This window comes from Solanum lycopersicum, chromosome 5 (genome assembly GCF_036512215.1).
Source record: "Solanum lycopersicum chromosome 5, SLM_r2.1".
Classification (NCBI taxonomy): domain Eukaryota; kingdom Viridiplantae; phylum Streptophyta; class Magnoliopsida; order Solanales; family Solanaceae; genus Solanum; species Solanum lycopersicum.
In genome coordinates, this window is record NC_090804.1 from 56,355,979 (window position 1) to 56,372,902 (window position 16,924).

Sequence of the window (16,924 nt, forward strand, 5' to 3'; positions counted from 1 at the left end):
ATTTAGTTCGAATTATCATTTAAAACAATTCAAACAAAATAATTCTAGTTAATCTAGTTTTTTTAAAGTCTTAATCATTTGCAATTAATTCAATTATTTTAATTAATATCTTCTTTTCTTAAAAATTAAAAAGTATTCCTTGTTTATCTATTTTCTCAAGTTATGTCATTTTCCTAAATATAGTCAAAATAGTTATCTAAGTCGTAGGACAACCGCAAGTTAGCGGACGCTTTAAATGCCTTAATAATCTTTTTGAAGTGTAAATAAGAACCTCCTACCCATTTTTTAAATTTGTAAGACTTGATTTGTTAGAGTTTTTTTTATTAAGTTTTCTTAATTTCTTTAAAAATTTAAGTGGCGACTCTTTTCTAAGTATTTTTCTCAAATTGTATTATACTTGACACATTCCAAAAAGTGATTTTTCTAAAGATTGTAAAATTACGGCATAACATACATACATATATATATATATATAATATAATATAATTTTTTGCAAAGTTAATTGGTATTCATGCCCTCATGTAAGCATGTGGGTCCTCCATTCAATGACTCTTGTTCTTATTCCTTTTTAGAAAAAAATAAAAATTATAATAACTTTGTCTCATTAACAAAAATTAAAATATTATTTTTTGTAAATTTCTTTGATAAATTCATCCTTAAAGACTTGGTAATTATAAAAAAATATTATGTGAAAAAATGGTCAATTTTGTATGCGAAAAGCACATGGTCTGGTCAAATGCGGGAAAATTGAGTAGAGCTAAATTATATCATAGTAAATGTGAATGAAACGCAGCAAGAAAATAATAAATGGCACGAGTGAGCTAAAGGTTAACATGGCCAATGCAAGGCAGTGGCAGCTTCGGTGGTGTGCATGCATGAAAAATGTGCGGGTGGATTCGGGTGGACTTTGATGATATCATGAATATAGAATGTTTAGAGATTGTTTTGGAGACAAATATATAGAAGGAAAATGCAGCAAAGGGCCTAAATCCAGTCAAGTCAAGTCACATGTCAAGCACATGCGACAGTTACATTTTTGTAACCGCTTGGTCCAGATTCATTTTATCTTTTGTATGCTTTTTGAATTCAAAATTTGATTGTTTCTTATCAGTTGGGGATGTCAAATTAAATATAATTTAGTGGATTGAATGTTTGAAATGTTTTAGACATGTGTCACAACACTATACAATATAAACACACCAGGCTGCTACATGTTCTATAAATGAATGGTCCTGTGTGTGTTGGAAGTTTTGGGCATAGGTTTGTTACCCTAAGGGTGAAAGAGAAAAGATTAAGTCTGGAATGTTACCAAGACACTTAAAAAAGTGAGGTTTTTACAAAGGTGTCTAAGGAAGCAATCGAATTGTGATTGTGCCTTAAATTGAAGTCGAAGTTTAAGTTTCATATAATTGTTGTTCCAACGAGTGAATCCTTTGTATTGGTTTTGATTATTAATATAAAAGTTGGGTTTGCCCATATGTTTATGTGTTGATTTCATTGTTAATGTTTTGAAAAATAATCTAAGGCAGAAAAAAAATGTCCTTGAACGTTAGGCAGAATAGATTGTGAAAAGGACTGAGTTGACTGGGGCTTGACTGTCGTCACATTGGCTAACCTCTTGCATAAAATTTAGGTGAAGTAATATGCCCGTGTGACAACCACTAATACGGATCATATGGTTCCAATGAACCAATCTAAGGCAACATTGACTTCAATAATTTCTCACACGCAGCAATCATTTAACATGATGTTGAAAGAAATCAGCCAGATCAAGACCTTAACTTTATTGCCATCTATAGCAATATATAGCAATACTATGATAAATTTGTAATATGTATGAAAAGTGAATTATGTATGTAATATATATGCATTATAATTGTTTTAAAATATATTATGCCTATTTAATAAGAATTTGACACATTGTATTATAAATGTACTATAATATGCGATAAATGTATTATTTATTAATCAGACTTGAATTATATGTGTTTTATAAATTATTCTCTGTAATATATATTAAAATTGAATTATAATTGTATTTAAAGTTATCAAGCGAAAAGAAATGTTATTAATATAAATGGTATATATTTCTTACTATAGTATATTTATTGTACGTTTCCCTTTAGCAAATTAGAGAATCTTTAGTAACTTAAGCCTATTGAAACATTTATAATAATATGTAATTGCAAATATTTATTAATGAAAGGATCATAAAAATAATATATAATTTACTCATTTGATAAAATTGAATAAGAGTTAGCAAAGTTTTGATAGTTCTCAATAAAAATTCCCCAAACACAGCAAGCATTCAGCTTGCTTGTTGAAAGAAATCAGTCAACCATTTCATCAAGATCTTAGCTTTATCATAAGTTAGGTTATTCAAATGAAAAACATGGTGTTCCCCTTGTGTTTCCTTGATCTCCACTTCACCTTTCCATCCACATTTCTTAAAGGCCTCATAGTATGTCCAACCTCTGTCTCTTCTAAAATCCTTCTCTGCAGTGCATATCAGAATGTTGGAGCAACAAAGCTCGGATAGCAAACTGGGACGTGCAGCTAGATTTCATCGAGGATCATCAGTATTGGGATTTTCAGGGCAAATATACTACCAAAAGGGGTGAATCAATGCCATTCCAGCGAGGTTCAAGTTATCTCCAACTAAGTTTATGATCTTCATCTATACTTTCTCGCATCATGATGATATGAGCAATGTTGGCTCCTGATCTATCACCTGACGTGAAAAAATCAATACATTTTCAGTAAATCAATCAATTTTCTCATGTTTGATCTCCGTTAGCAAGTAAATAATTTTAACTTTGAGTATGCATATCTCCGACATCTTAACTCGTCTTTATCATGTCAGCTAGGTACACAAACTTACAAATGATAATTTAGACACCTTTGAAATTTATATTTCAAAATTTGCGTAGTGTATCCAATAGACACAATGAAGGTAAGTTAGAGTGTTAAGCTGTCAGTTGATATCAAGTTGATGAGTTTAAATGTAAAAACTATCAAAGTTTGAATGATTACTTTCTAGTTGGGTCAAATTTGAGTATGTTTTAATATATATATTACGATAACTTGAGAATTATAGGATCAAAATGAGTTAAAATAATGTAACCTAATGAATCGAAATGCAACCTGATTCCAAATATACAGAAAATTTGGGCAAACAATTGAGCAGGTTGAGTCAAATTTGAATGAGTCATGTGAATCAAATTTGGCAAGTCAAAATGAGTCAAGATCTTACCCAACAAAAATTTACTTGGGTCAAAATAGGTAAGGCAATGGGTCACAACCCAATCGATTCAATTTTTACTAAGTTTTAATTATTTTTTTTGTTGGATTTAAAAAAGATCTTAGAAACTAAAAGAATTTTTTTATTATCACTATATATTAAAAAAACTAAAATATATCCACAACAAATTTCATTAATGAATTTGGATTACATATCAGCCCAATTTTACTAAATTGAAATGAATTTAGATAAAACAAATTGAGATAACAAATAAATGAATTGAACAAATTGATTTTAATTTTGTCACCTTACCACATCAAATATGAAGATTTGCAAAATTTAAACTGATAAAACCTTACCCCTATATCAAGAACCAGGTTCTAAATAATTTGATTAAGAAGAAAGCAATAAAATAAACACGTTTGTATAAAACCTTCCTCACTCAAGGAAGGAAAAACTCAACTCTTGTTTTATTAACATTTCTTACTCAATTACAATTTTTCAATTAACTCTAATCGTACTCTCAACTCACAACAAGCCAAATCCACTTCTTGCTAGATAACTCGCAAACACTCTCACTCCACAAGAAGTCAAAACCCACTTCCTGTTTACAATCTCACAAGCTCACAAACTCACAAACTCACAAGACGATCTTTGTTGCCTCTCTCTCTTTCTCTCACCTTTCTTCACTTTTCTTCTCGATTGTAAAGACTACTTTTCTCTAGCTGTATATCTTTGTTTATATAGGCGCTCCGTCAACAAGTTAATAACAAAAATGTTTGCTGATATCATCTTTTATTAGGAAAAGGATTTTACTACTCTGTTAATTTGTACGCGTGAAAACTGTCCTTTTTGGAAAAGATGCGTGACAAAATAGAGTCCTTCTTGGGCATGAACGTAGAGTTCTTTTATGGAAAGGTTTTTCCTTTTTCTGCGCTAGTCTTTTATATCCATAAATAAGTTTTATTTCGCTGCTTTTCTTAAATAGCCTTGGTATTTTGAATATTCCAAAATAACTGCAATTTAATTATTCCGAGTACCTGTATAGAAGTACCTGGTTCTCATATTTTTATCATCAAAATACAATTGATTCATACTAACTCTCATCAAATTTCCCCTTTTTGATAATAACAAACAAAAGCGTTGATAACTCAACCTTCATTCAATAATGATAATGATATGCGGATATACCCTTCTCCCTTTTGACATGTCAAAAAGAAAAAATGAGCAGGAAAGAAATACCAAGACATATACACTATAGCATTAGGGAGAATAGTCTAAAACTTTACACAAACAAGCTGATACCAAAAACAGCAAAACAACCATTAGAGAGAATGTCTACACATGCAAACTAAAGCACCATTACGCCAAAATACTATGCAAAACACCGACACGCAAAAACAGTTTTTTGTCTGAACAAAAAGCAAGAAAAACTAAGAAGGAAAAGACTTTTAAGCAGGAAGAGCTAACAACTTAAAGAAAAAGATCAATTGATGTACCTGGCAAAAAAACTCTGGAGAAATCAGCATAACATTTCAGCCATGTTTCACTTCCCTGAGAAACCCGTTTCATTTTGTGATGAGATTATGAAGAAGAGATGCAAGATCCTATTCATTTTGTGAAAAAGGTGGACAAATTTATTTTGTCAAAAATTCAGGCATAAGGAAAGATTTGTTGGGTTTATTTGCCCTAATTTCTTACCATAAATAGGTTTTACATTTAGAAAAATGTTTTGATGTTTTTACTGGTCATTTTCTTGTAGAGAATATTTTAGGACTCTATAAATATATGTTTGTAACTTCTAACTTAATAAACATTCACAATATACTCTTGGGTTTTGAGATTATGGTGGATATTATGTTCCAAGTGAATTGGTTTAGGTTATTTCTCTCTATATTTTGTACTTTCATATTTATAGTGGATTGCTCACCTCATTTGTGACGTAGATCGGTTAACCGAACTACATTAAATCTTTGTGTCTTTTGGTATCTTTCTCGTTTGTATTCTTATTCATGGTCTTTCGAGGTTTGCTTTACTAGCTTCCGTTTTACACCTGCTTATTGTGACTATTAGTATTTTTTCCACGAACCAATTTATTGGCCGTGCGGGCACCTACTCTAATATCTATGTAGGAGAACCCTCATAACCCAACAACTAGAAAACATGTGAAATTTAAAGAAAATGAAGGCAAGTTAAAGAAGTTTAAGAATTAACCTATCTGAAATACAACTTTTCTAAATTACACAAAATAGTTTAACTTCCAAGGACCTAGTTTTACAAGTACAACTGTACCTTGGAGGTCGAGATGTTTCGGCGTCAGCTATGCAAGGAGAGGAGGAGGGATGTGGTGAAGGACTGCCTAATGCTGAAGATGTGGAACAGGGTGAAGGCTATCTTCTCTTGTGCATCCGCCGGCTAAACTCTCCCTTGGCTCGAGCCACCATATTTCAGGGACTTCCATTCCTTCATCCCCTCTTGGTTTTTCTTTAAGACGATAATTTTATAATCTCTTTTTCTACGTGACTCCTTTTTGTAGCACATGGATGCTTGCTTTTGGGTTGTCTGATGGAACCTGACTTTAATTTTTAAATATTTTTAGTTACTACTGTTGTTGAACACTGCTTATTATTTGCAGGAATTGGCTTGGATCCATTTTGGCTTGGTATTTGGAAAAAGGCAAAAGCAGGGAGAATCCTGGTGAGGTTTTGCCTCCCTGCCCGCTTTAGCGGGATAACCCTATTGTAGCGGCACCACCCCAGCGGAAGGAATCCTGCTTCAGCGTCTAGAGTGGGACTAGAACCTGGCCAGTGACTTTCTGGGTACATTTTTCCTTTTATCCATTTTTCCAGGCCTCTATGTCCACAAACCCCCTCAATTTGTAACTTTCTCCAAGTAAGATATGCAATGTTATAGACCACACATCCTAAGATAAACCTAGACATTACAATTTGCATAGCCTTTTAGCGATCCAACCATAACTTTACTCGTATCGACTTCAGACACTCCACATGATGTCCTAAATCAGGTTACTCACCCCAACTGTATTCCTCTATTTCAACAATGATTCAAGATATTAACACACTTCCGTATCCATATCTACATCATCATTCAACATGCAATACACAATGGCAGATCAATACAACAAAAATCACACATTTTCCATTAGTTACCACCAATTGGAAGCACACATTCACACTTTACAAGATACAACACACATGCAATTTCAGTTTATTAATTAGTTCTTCCCCTAGATAACCCTTAAAGATTATCGGTTCTCTTTATAGTCCCTAGGTATAGATACCACTTGAAACCTTCTGGTTCCAATTAACTTGTTGGTGTCCTTCGACAGTATCAACAACGTCAGTCCTCATCGTCAAGATACCAATTGGAACCGGGAGATACTAATTAGACTTAACCTATACCACAAGCAACATTTCGCATGAAAGGACTAAACAAATGGAATGACTTCCTAGAATTCTTCCTAACCTCTTATAGATTAGATGTGGACATCAACACACCATAAGAGTCTAGTCCACATTTTACTCTTGTACGGCGAGACCAGTAAACTAATATCTAGTATCAATTTGTCATGACCCAACCCACTAGGTCGTGCAGGCAGCTACTCTAACACCTACGTAGGAGAACTCTTATAACCCAACAACTAGAAAACATGCGGAATTTAAAGAAAACAAAGGCAAGTTAAGGAAGTTTAAGAATTAACCCATACGAAATACAACTCATCGAAATTATACAAACTAGTTTACCAATCCCCAAGGACCTAGTCTGACAAGTACAAGTGCCACTAACAGAACAATGGGGCGAATTAAACAAAAGACACATCTCCCACCATGCTGAATGAAAAGTCGAAACTTCTTCGTCTTTACTTAAGGATACATCACAAATCCTACATCAAGACTATGTCAAAATACATAGAAAGAGTAGTATCATTACAACCACACGTACTGGTAAACATCATCAGTCAACCCGATACTACCTCATAATATATGAATTAAACAATAAAAGATCATGTTTGTACCCTTCGCTTCTCCACCCTTAGCCTTTCTTATGATGCCTTCCAATTTCGACCTATCTTTTCCGTACGACATTACAACATAAATAGGTTAACCACCTTGTATACTATCAGTACCACTACCACACATAAGACTCCATTAGTTCATAGATTAACTATACAACATTTTAAAGCAAGCTTATCTTGGAATTTTTGTAGAAGACTTGAATACCTCCAAACATAAATTTAATGTCAGAAAACAGACATGTTGAAAAGGACTTGAAATTGTCCTTTCTAATATATAGTAGATATATTTTGGGTATTTAGCATTCATAGCAAAAAAAAAAGAAAAAAAGAAAAGGCAAGTGATATTGAGAGGAAAAGGAGTATGACAAGTGATACTGGGAGAGTAAGGAATGAGGTGACCAAATTCTAGGATAAAAAGAGGAGAGATGCTAGATACAAAATGTACTTGATGAATACAATTGTATCACAAATATAGTCTGATACATACAAGTTGATACATGTTATATTGAATCCATTTGCTCTTGTAGTGCCTGTATTCATCTGTGATACATAAATGCAGGTTGATACATGCACATTCGATGCATATACGTCGAAACATTTTTATCACTTGTATTCATTTGATCTAGCATTACTTGTATTCCTTTTAGATATAGAAATATAGATATAAAGAAATATTGAAACATGAAGTGTATCACTTATATTTATTCACTATTGTATTGTTGTTATTCATTCACGATACATAAATACAATTATATTTTATGCATACAAGTTAATTCAATCGTATCACTTGAATTCATTCTCTCATTTACCACTTATATTCATTTAAAATATAGAAATATAGGTTGATATAGGATGATACATATAGAATGATTTAAGATAGCATATTGATATAATTAGCGTAGAGTGATACAACATATAGAAAAATTCAAGATAGTATATTCATACAATTGGTAAAGTATTTTTCTTTTTTCCCCTATGTATTCAGTTCCTGCATTTGGTATAGTACAATTGAATGAATGTGTATCTCTCTTTTATGGAGTATCATACGAAACATATATATATATATATATATATATATATATATGGTTTTAAATATATTATTATTTTAGTTTATTAATTTTTAATAAAGTCAATTATCTACAATTACTTGTCAATTAATTAACTCGAGTTAAACTGAATATTTAAAAATTTCAAAAATTAACCTATTGGTTCATTATATTATCCACCACTAAAAATCATGTTCTTTCTCGAACATATTGAAGGAGAAGAAAGAATATAGATATTACCAAAAGCTTGAGGTATGAGCTACCAGTGTGTGTTTATCTCTCTAAGTAAAGCTAATTCTTCAGACCATTCCATCAACATCAACTACTAAGTACTGAACTTTCAAATAAAACTTTGAAAGATATATAAATCAAGAGTGATTATCAAACCATAAACTAACTCATGAACCCAATCTAAATTGAAACCCACTAGGGCGCAGCACAATCATCATGATAGGTCTTTTCTCACATAACCAAGATAGACTATTGAATCACTACTTACTACAACCAGAAGTGGATTTTAAACAACCACTCACACTCATAATGCATAAATCATCACAAATATTATCAAGATTCCTTCTCACAACACAATCTTTCCATTAACTTAAATTATAAAAAAAATATGATATTTAGACATCGGTTCACATCTAGGGAGGGTACTACTTATTTAACCCAAAGAAGAAATGATTGTGTAAGCATCAATAAGCGATACTCTTCAAAGTGCAAAATTATTAACAACACTCTTCGTCTATTACAACTCTGCATAGTAGCTCTTATATATGTTCTCATAAGCAAGGTTGTACGCGTAGAATCAGTGGTATACTTTTACTATCTTAAACAACTCGGAATCTTTCATAAATGAACTGATTAAGTCTAACGATGAATGACACCCTATAAGAAGAACAATCACAGATCGGTACATCCGATCCATCACTAGGAATTCACCCATAGATATGAAAGCATGTGTGTGTATATCCAAAACGAAGTAGATGGTCATATAAAAATATACATAACCAAAATAAAATAACACTAGATACTTCTTCTATAGTACCCACATCAAACATTTTCATTCAAATGACTCTATCTCTTTAATTTTCTACTTACCTACAATCACCAATTTAGTCCCTATTATAATTATCCACGCACTTGTTTTATCGAACCACATATGCTCTTCACAATACTTTACTAGGTCAAAAACTTACACTAGATACTTCTTCTATTGTATCCGCATCAAACATTTTCATTCATATGACTCTATCTCTTTAATTTTCTAGTTACCTACAATCACCAATTTAGTTCCTATTATAATTACTCACATACTTGTTTTATTGAACCACATATGCTCTTCAGAGTACTTCACTAGGGCCAACACTTTTATTACTAACAGGACATCATAGCCACATCAATCATTTACCTTACTCTCTAACTGTCATTAATATTAATGTTTTCTTAGCAAACACATAATATTGTGAACTATGGCTCTGTCTCTCTTTCCATTTAAGTATTTTATGACAAATACTGGTCACACCCAAGGCTGATAACACTAATTCTAAATCTAAAAGTACTTTGCCATTTGAGATACAACAATTTAGTCACACTCAATGTCAACTATGCGTAATTTTTATTTTCATATACCAAATTTTAACTAATATTCAAAACACTCATACACCTCATACCAACACTTACAAAATTCTTGGTCACTCCAATAATTGGTATACTATAAGATCATAACCTTTACTCACTATAAAAGGCCTATGTAATGCATCATAACGGCTTATATCGTCCCATCAAGTAGTTTCAATCCCTTAAAATCCTCATTAACCATGTGTAATTGTAGGTCCACTCTACCGGACATCCATAAGTTACCTATCCTAATTTGAACAATCTAGTTCGACATAAAAACCTTCCGCACCTGATTACTTGTCACCCGATCAAAACTCAATCTTTATAAAACTTCGATGATAAACTCCTCGTCAGTCAGTACCAAACTAGTTCACATCTTACATTCATATCTAACTTCATAGGCAATAATCAATAAAATCTTATCAATGACTTATAGTAGAGGTCTTATTCCTTCACTTTTCTTAAATTCTTCTCGTGACACATAATTTCTAATATATTGAACTCTTTAATACACTAGGCTCTTGTTCCTTTTTTTTTTTACTCTCTCACCAATCTTATTCTTTCACCAATAAGATTAGTGAGAGAGTAAAAAAAGGAACATATTCTTTCAAATTCTCAATACATGATGCAATCGATCAATTCTTATCTTACTTATTCATACCTCGACAAAGCACACTACGAAAAACCTAAACTCACCAAGAAAAACTTGAAATTTGAGCCCAACTGTGTAACCAATCCCTTTATCTTTCAATATTAACTCGTATCTCAAAGATTTTTATGAACTCACGTATCTTAGCTTATCATTTATCGTCTCCATCGATATTATCATATATGTGCTAATAACTCAATCGTACTTATTATCAAACTCAAAATCACAGAGAAAACTTATTATCACATTCAAGCTGAACGACTTAAAACTTATTTCTCAAATTTTATCCAATAGTTTTAAACCAATATGATGAACTTGTGACATTATTATCATAACAAATGCAAAATGAATAAATCACGCGTCTGTGAACCCAGTTCTCAGACTCTTTAAAAATACCTCTTTAGCCTTTGCAACAAGAGAAAATATACTTACTGTCATCTCTTTCTGAAGGCTCCACTACATCCCACACTTTTTCATTATGACTGTAGATGCTATAAATTTTATTCGAGCAGAGTCTTTATATGTTCTTAGATTTTCCATGCAACCACATTACTCACCAAATAGTGGAAAACCACCACATAGATCTTGCTAGTCTTTATTACCATACAGAATTCGTTTAATCAACAATCCTTATTATATAATAGCATTTAATTACAATTTTATTACAAATTCTTATTATCATTATGCCCATTAGATAGTTTTCTCGTCTCAAAGTCAAACTTTTCATAGACATGACATTTTAAACCTATCTATACCAATCTATTCTAAAAGGCTAACTCAACTTTATACCGACAATAACAAATTTATAAAGTGCATGCAGTATACTTTAATCATTCTTAATCCTTTAAGCTAAATATATATAAACATATATAAATTTATATATAACACCTATAGTCTCATTGCTTGATGATAACTTCCTCGGAAGTTGTCCCCTAGGCCAATCATGAAGACGGCACAACAAGTTTCAGAGTTTACAATTTATATTGAAATTTCTATCAAGTCTGTTAATAATTAATCTATCTCATACTAATATAATAATATAAATTATCACTATTTATACTACTGCACAATAATATACTTTATAACTTAGAAATTTAACAAAGCATGTACCTGAGAACCGACGGCGGCTATGCTTGCTGCACTCGTACGTCCTTTTTAATTTCTTTTCTAAATTAATTATGTATCGAAGTGATAAACCCTTAACTTCAATAAATATGAGATAAATAATATATGGTCATAAATAAATTATTATTTTAGTCCATGAGCTTTTGATAAAGTCGATTATCTACAATTATTTGTCAATTAATTAACTCAAGTTAAACCAAGTATTTAAAAATTCCCAAAAATAACCTATTGGGTCATTACACACTAGATGACTCAATTCTAGTTTTATACGGATAGATATTTTCAAAAAATTTAGCATTACCTGATTTCATTACCGTATTATCATGAATTTGGATATTCAGACTTATGAACCAAAAATCGACATGCCTTACTATTTGTGGCATATCCAATGAATACAAAATCCATATTCTTTGGCCCTAATTTTTATCCTCTTAGGTATAGAAACCTGAACTTTGGCTACACACCCCCACACTGTGAAATATTTCAAGTTGAATTTCTACCTTTTCATTTCTCATATGGAATAACATGTATATTTGTGTGAGGCACTCTATTGAGTATTCAATTTGTTGTAAAGATAGCTTCCCCTCCCCTCCCACCCCCCACCCCCCAAGCTTTGTGATAAACCTGAACTTAAAAGTAAGACATTCATTATTTTTTTTAAAGTTCGAATTTTTCCTTTCCACAATCCCATTAGATTGAGGAGTGTAAGAAACAGTAGTTTGACCGATTATTCCATTTTTCAAACATATTTCTGCAAATGGAGATTCATATTCTCTGCCTCTATCACTTTTTATCATTTTGATCTTTATATCCAACTAATTTTCAACTTCAGTTTTATATTGCCTAAATGCATATATTGCTTCATCCTTACTGTTTAGCAAATAGACATAGCAATATCTAGTGGAATTGTAAATAAATGTTATGAAATACTTTTTTCCACCACGTGATGGTGTTGACTTCATCTCACAAATATTAGTGTGAATCAGTTCTAAAGGATTTGAATTTCTTTCAACAAATTTATAAAAGATTCTTATCAGACTTAGATTCAACGCAAATTTGACATTTTGATTTGTTGCACTCTAATTTTTGCAAAACATTTAAGTTAATCAGTTTTTGCAAGGTTATGTTATTAACATGTCCAAGATGTTCATGCCATAAACATTTAGACTCAAGTAAGTAAGAAGAACCAGAATCTTTATTCATATCAACTGCAATTACATTGAGTTTGAAAAGGTCATCACTAAGGTAACCTTTTCCTACATAAATTTCATTCTTACTCACTACTACTTTTTCACGAACAAATACACATTTGAATCCATTCTTAGTCAGAATCTATCCATCATTCTCTTGGATTTCCAACCAAGTTACATTCTAAAAGCATTGCACAGAGATTGTCCATTTCTCCTTTGGATTCAACCAAGTTTGCTTGATCCTTCTTCTTTTTGTGCTTCTTGGGACCCCGACATTTAGTAGCCTATGACCACGTTTTCCACAATTGAAGCAACTTGCATTGAATTTCTTCTTAGGAGGATTGCTTTTTGGACCAGATGCTTTCTTTATTTTCTTTAATTTTATGGGATCTTCTTCAACCATATATACTCAAGATATTGCAGAATTACCACGTGACCTCTTTTCTGCAGTCCTATTATCCTCTTCGATTCTCAACCTTACTACCAGATCTTCAACAGTCATCTCCTTGCATTTATGTTTCAAGTAGTATTCAAAGTCCTTCCACAATGGAGGTAACTTCTCAATAGTGACAACCACTTGAAAGCAATCCTACATTAAATATTATGTGAGTAGTAAGAAAAAATTTAATATTTCTAACATAGGCATTAAATAAATTTATATCATTTGCAAGGAGATCATGGATTATGACCTGCAATTCTTGATGTTGGGTGATGACGGTCTTACTGTCTATCATCTTATAGTGCAGAAACTTTGCTACAATGAACTCTTCCTTCCGACATCCTCTGTTTTGTACTTCTTTTCTAAAGCATTCCAGAGTTCTTTTGAGGTTTTGACATTGTTGTACACATTGTACTAATCATCTTGCCGGCCACTCATAATATAATTTTTACACAAAAAATTTGAATGTGTCCATGATTCTGTTACCAAGAATTCTTCTTCAGGCAGAGTTTCATCCAACATAATAGGAACATTCTCATTAATGAACTTCTGCAGACTCAGCGTAGTGAGATAGAAGAGCATCTTCTATTGCCATCTCTTCAAGTCGACTCTAGAGAACTTTGCAGGTTTCTCACTCGATGCTAAGGCAGCAGTTGACCGATTGTGTGGAACTGATGTTGTTGCAGCACTCACTGTTTCAGCATTTACTTAATTAGTCATTTTTCTGTCACAAATGACAGACAATTTTATTATGTGAAATACTTACAGTAAAAGAATAAATCCTTACACAATTTGTTTCTGATTTAACAATAAAGTTGTTATGTTCTATTAATCGTTAATCGAATGAATTTTAAAAATTCAAACAGAGTAGAAAACATTAAGTTTTAATCTCCAGATTTCTCAAATACGGAAACTATTAAATTTCTTAAGATTATTATTGCTTGTATTAAGGTTAGTCAAAAATACAAAAACAAAAAGAAGATGAAATAGACAGAAAAAACACTTTTAATCCGAGTCAATAGAAACTACTGTGTCTCCTTAAGAAATGTAATTCCCTCACAGTACTCGAGGTTACAGATTAATTTAACTAACATTCTGAATTAATTTATAAGAGAAAAGAAACTGATTATAATTTTTATTCAAAAACATATCAATCAATCACATTATTTTCCAAATCCACATCCAAATCCGAAGTCGAAGCTGCGCGATGATAGTGCGAGGGGACATCTTCTTATTAACCCTTTAAGAAGTATAGGAAGTGTTTCCTAATATAAGGACAACAATTTCCTTTCTTTTACCGATATGAGAGAAATGAATTTTCATTTGCATTTTGCAAATGAATTTCATTATCCCTCCAAATTGGATCCCTCACTTTTTTCGTTTTTCTCTTCTATTTTCTCATTCACAGTTTGCTAAATCCAACATATTTTATGTGATTTCATTATTATTATTTATCAAAGATTTTAGTGTCAGTAATCATATCATATTTGAGTTATTTTATTACGAAACACCTTACATTAATTGTATTTTTGTAGGATTAAATATAATTTGAAATAAAAGTAAATTATATGTTTGTATGAATAATTTACCGGAAAAAACCCTGAAACATTCAAAAAGACCCAAGTTTGAAAACTCAAATTTTATTGGTTGGTTTGATTTATAAATTTAAAATCCGATACAAATAATTTAATTTATATTTGAAAAACTCAAACCAATCTGGTCATGTACACCCCAGTGTTATCAACTTGTTCTTAGTTGTTAATACAAGTAATAGGTTGTTGCAAACGTAGCAAGCCACAAGTAACTAGAAATAATTATTTTAATAAACTCCTTATTCAAAATCATCGTCATCCTTTGAAACTATATATAACAACTCTAATAAGAAGAAAGAGTCCAACAACAAGAGAATAATGAAGCAAAATTCAGCAAAAGGACTTGTAGTCGTCAATCAAGTTATAAGGTATAACAAGTGTACAAACAATATTAATAAAAAATAGAAATTAAATTAATGAAAACCCAGCGTCTTCCTAAATATAAGAGAGTAATGACAACTCAATTCAACAATTACAATAACACCATGATCCTGCGACATGAAGGAAATAATTATACCTTAACATACCTAGAAATAAGGGATAAAGACAAACAAGCTATTTTGGGAAATATTTTTGTAAGATATATAAAACAAAATCGACGAATTGTGTCACTTGTATTTACGTGAAAGTCGTTGATTTTGCTATTTAATATGATTGCTCCAAAGTCCCTCTTTGAATCAGAAACAAAGTTTAATTCACAAACTAAATGTCTATCTTTGGACTGAAATTTTTTTAAGTTTTTTTCTTCTGGTTTGTGTTATCTTTGTACTTGTTTTTCATGTTGTCTTATTTTTTGTAATGAAATAAATCCTTTTATAAAGAGGGGTTGATAAGTTTTTCAATTTAATAATTGTTTCCTTCTTCTTCTTCTTCTTCTTTTTTGTCTAAATAAGAGATAATTAATTCTTATCTCTTCTCAGACAACTTCTTGGATCGGGTCGAATTAGATCGGAGCGGATCGGATCGGATCGGTTCACACGGGAGGTCCACAATTCAAAACTTACATATCTCACTTTGCACATGATGGATAATACCCAAGCAAATACAACATCAACTGACTATACAATTCATGCAACAAATAGTTTCGTGCGACCTGTGAGCATCAAGAGCTTAACTTTAAAGTTTTTCAAATCCCACATAGGAATTCAATCATGAAAAGAATTCACTACTCATATGAGAATATTATTATTCATAATACTACATAATTATTTGCTACTTCAGTAGCTACTGACACGATCCATCATCCTCTTTAAGAGGTGAAGTTGAGTTCATGTTTAACATTATATACACTTTTACATTCTAGTGTAATAGTCGGCTTGTGTATTTAAAGTTCAATTATTCATTTTAGTCATCTTCCCTTTCTACTTGAGTCTATCTTTTCTAAATCAACTGGCATATTAAACATGGTTGCGTTTCCAAATCACCTGTGGGCGTTAGAAATATGCTAAAGTAGCAACATCAATCGAAATTTCAAAAAATAATAAAGGTTAAAGGGTATTTCATTGAGAAGTTAATTTGACTTTTCTAGGTGTCACACAATGAAGAAATAGGAAACAGTTAATACATTGATCGCTTTAGCATGTGTGGTATGAAACACATACTATGATGTTCTCACCTTAATATTGATGTGTGTGTCTCACTCTTTTAATCATTCAAACATTATATAGATCTTGGTCTAGACACCTCTAGATGTGTAACCCAAACTTCTGTCTCTAATAATCCTCAATTTCATCTTCTTTGAGAGACTCTTATCTGGCTAACAAAGCAAGTAATAATATGGTGGTGAAACTCCTCTCTTCATGTTCCTCGATGTAAGAGGCAATTGCTCGTTTGAGAGAGTCAATATCGTGACTTGTTCGACACACTTTATTTCTAAAATCGTTGTCAAATGCATTTGAGATGTGAATAAAAATTCAAAATTCATATATTTATGGTAATGTTATAACTATCAAGTTATTTTGCAATACACCAATCTTATTATATCCT

General features: G+C 31.7%; 1 long non-coding RNA gene across 1 annotated transcript; it reads right to left on the reverse strand.

Moving 5' to 3' along the window:
* Nucleotides 1-2,217: 2,217 nt before the first annotated feature.
* Nucleotides 2,218-11,783, reverse strand: LOC112941507 (uncharacterized). The gene is made up of 3 exons (XR_003246762.2): nt 11,703-11,783; nt 4,741-4,795; nt 2,218-2,731 (listed from the first exon to the last, which is right to left on the reverse strand). It is a non-coding gene; the product is annotated as an uncharacterized lncRNA (long non-coding RNA).
* Between the last annotated feature and the right edge of the window lie 5,141 nt (nt 11,784-16,924).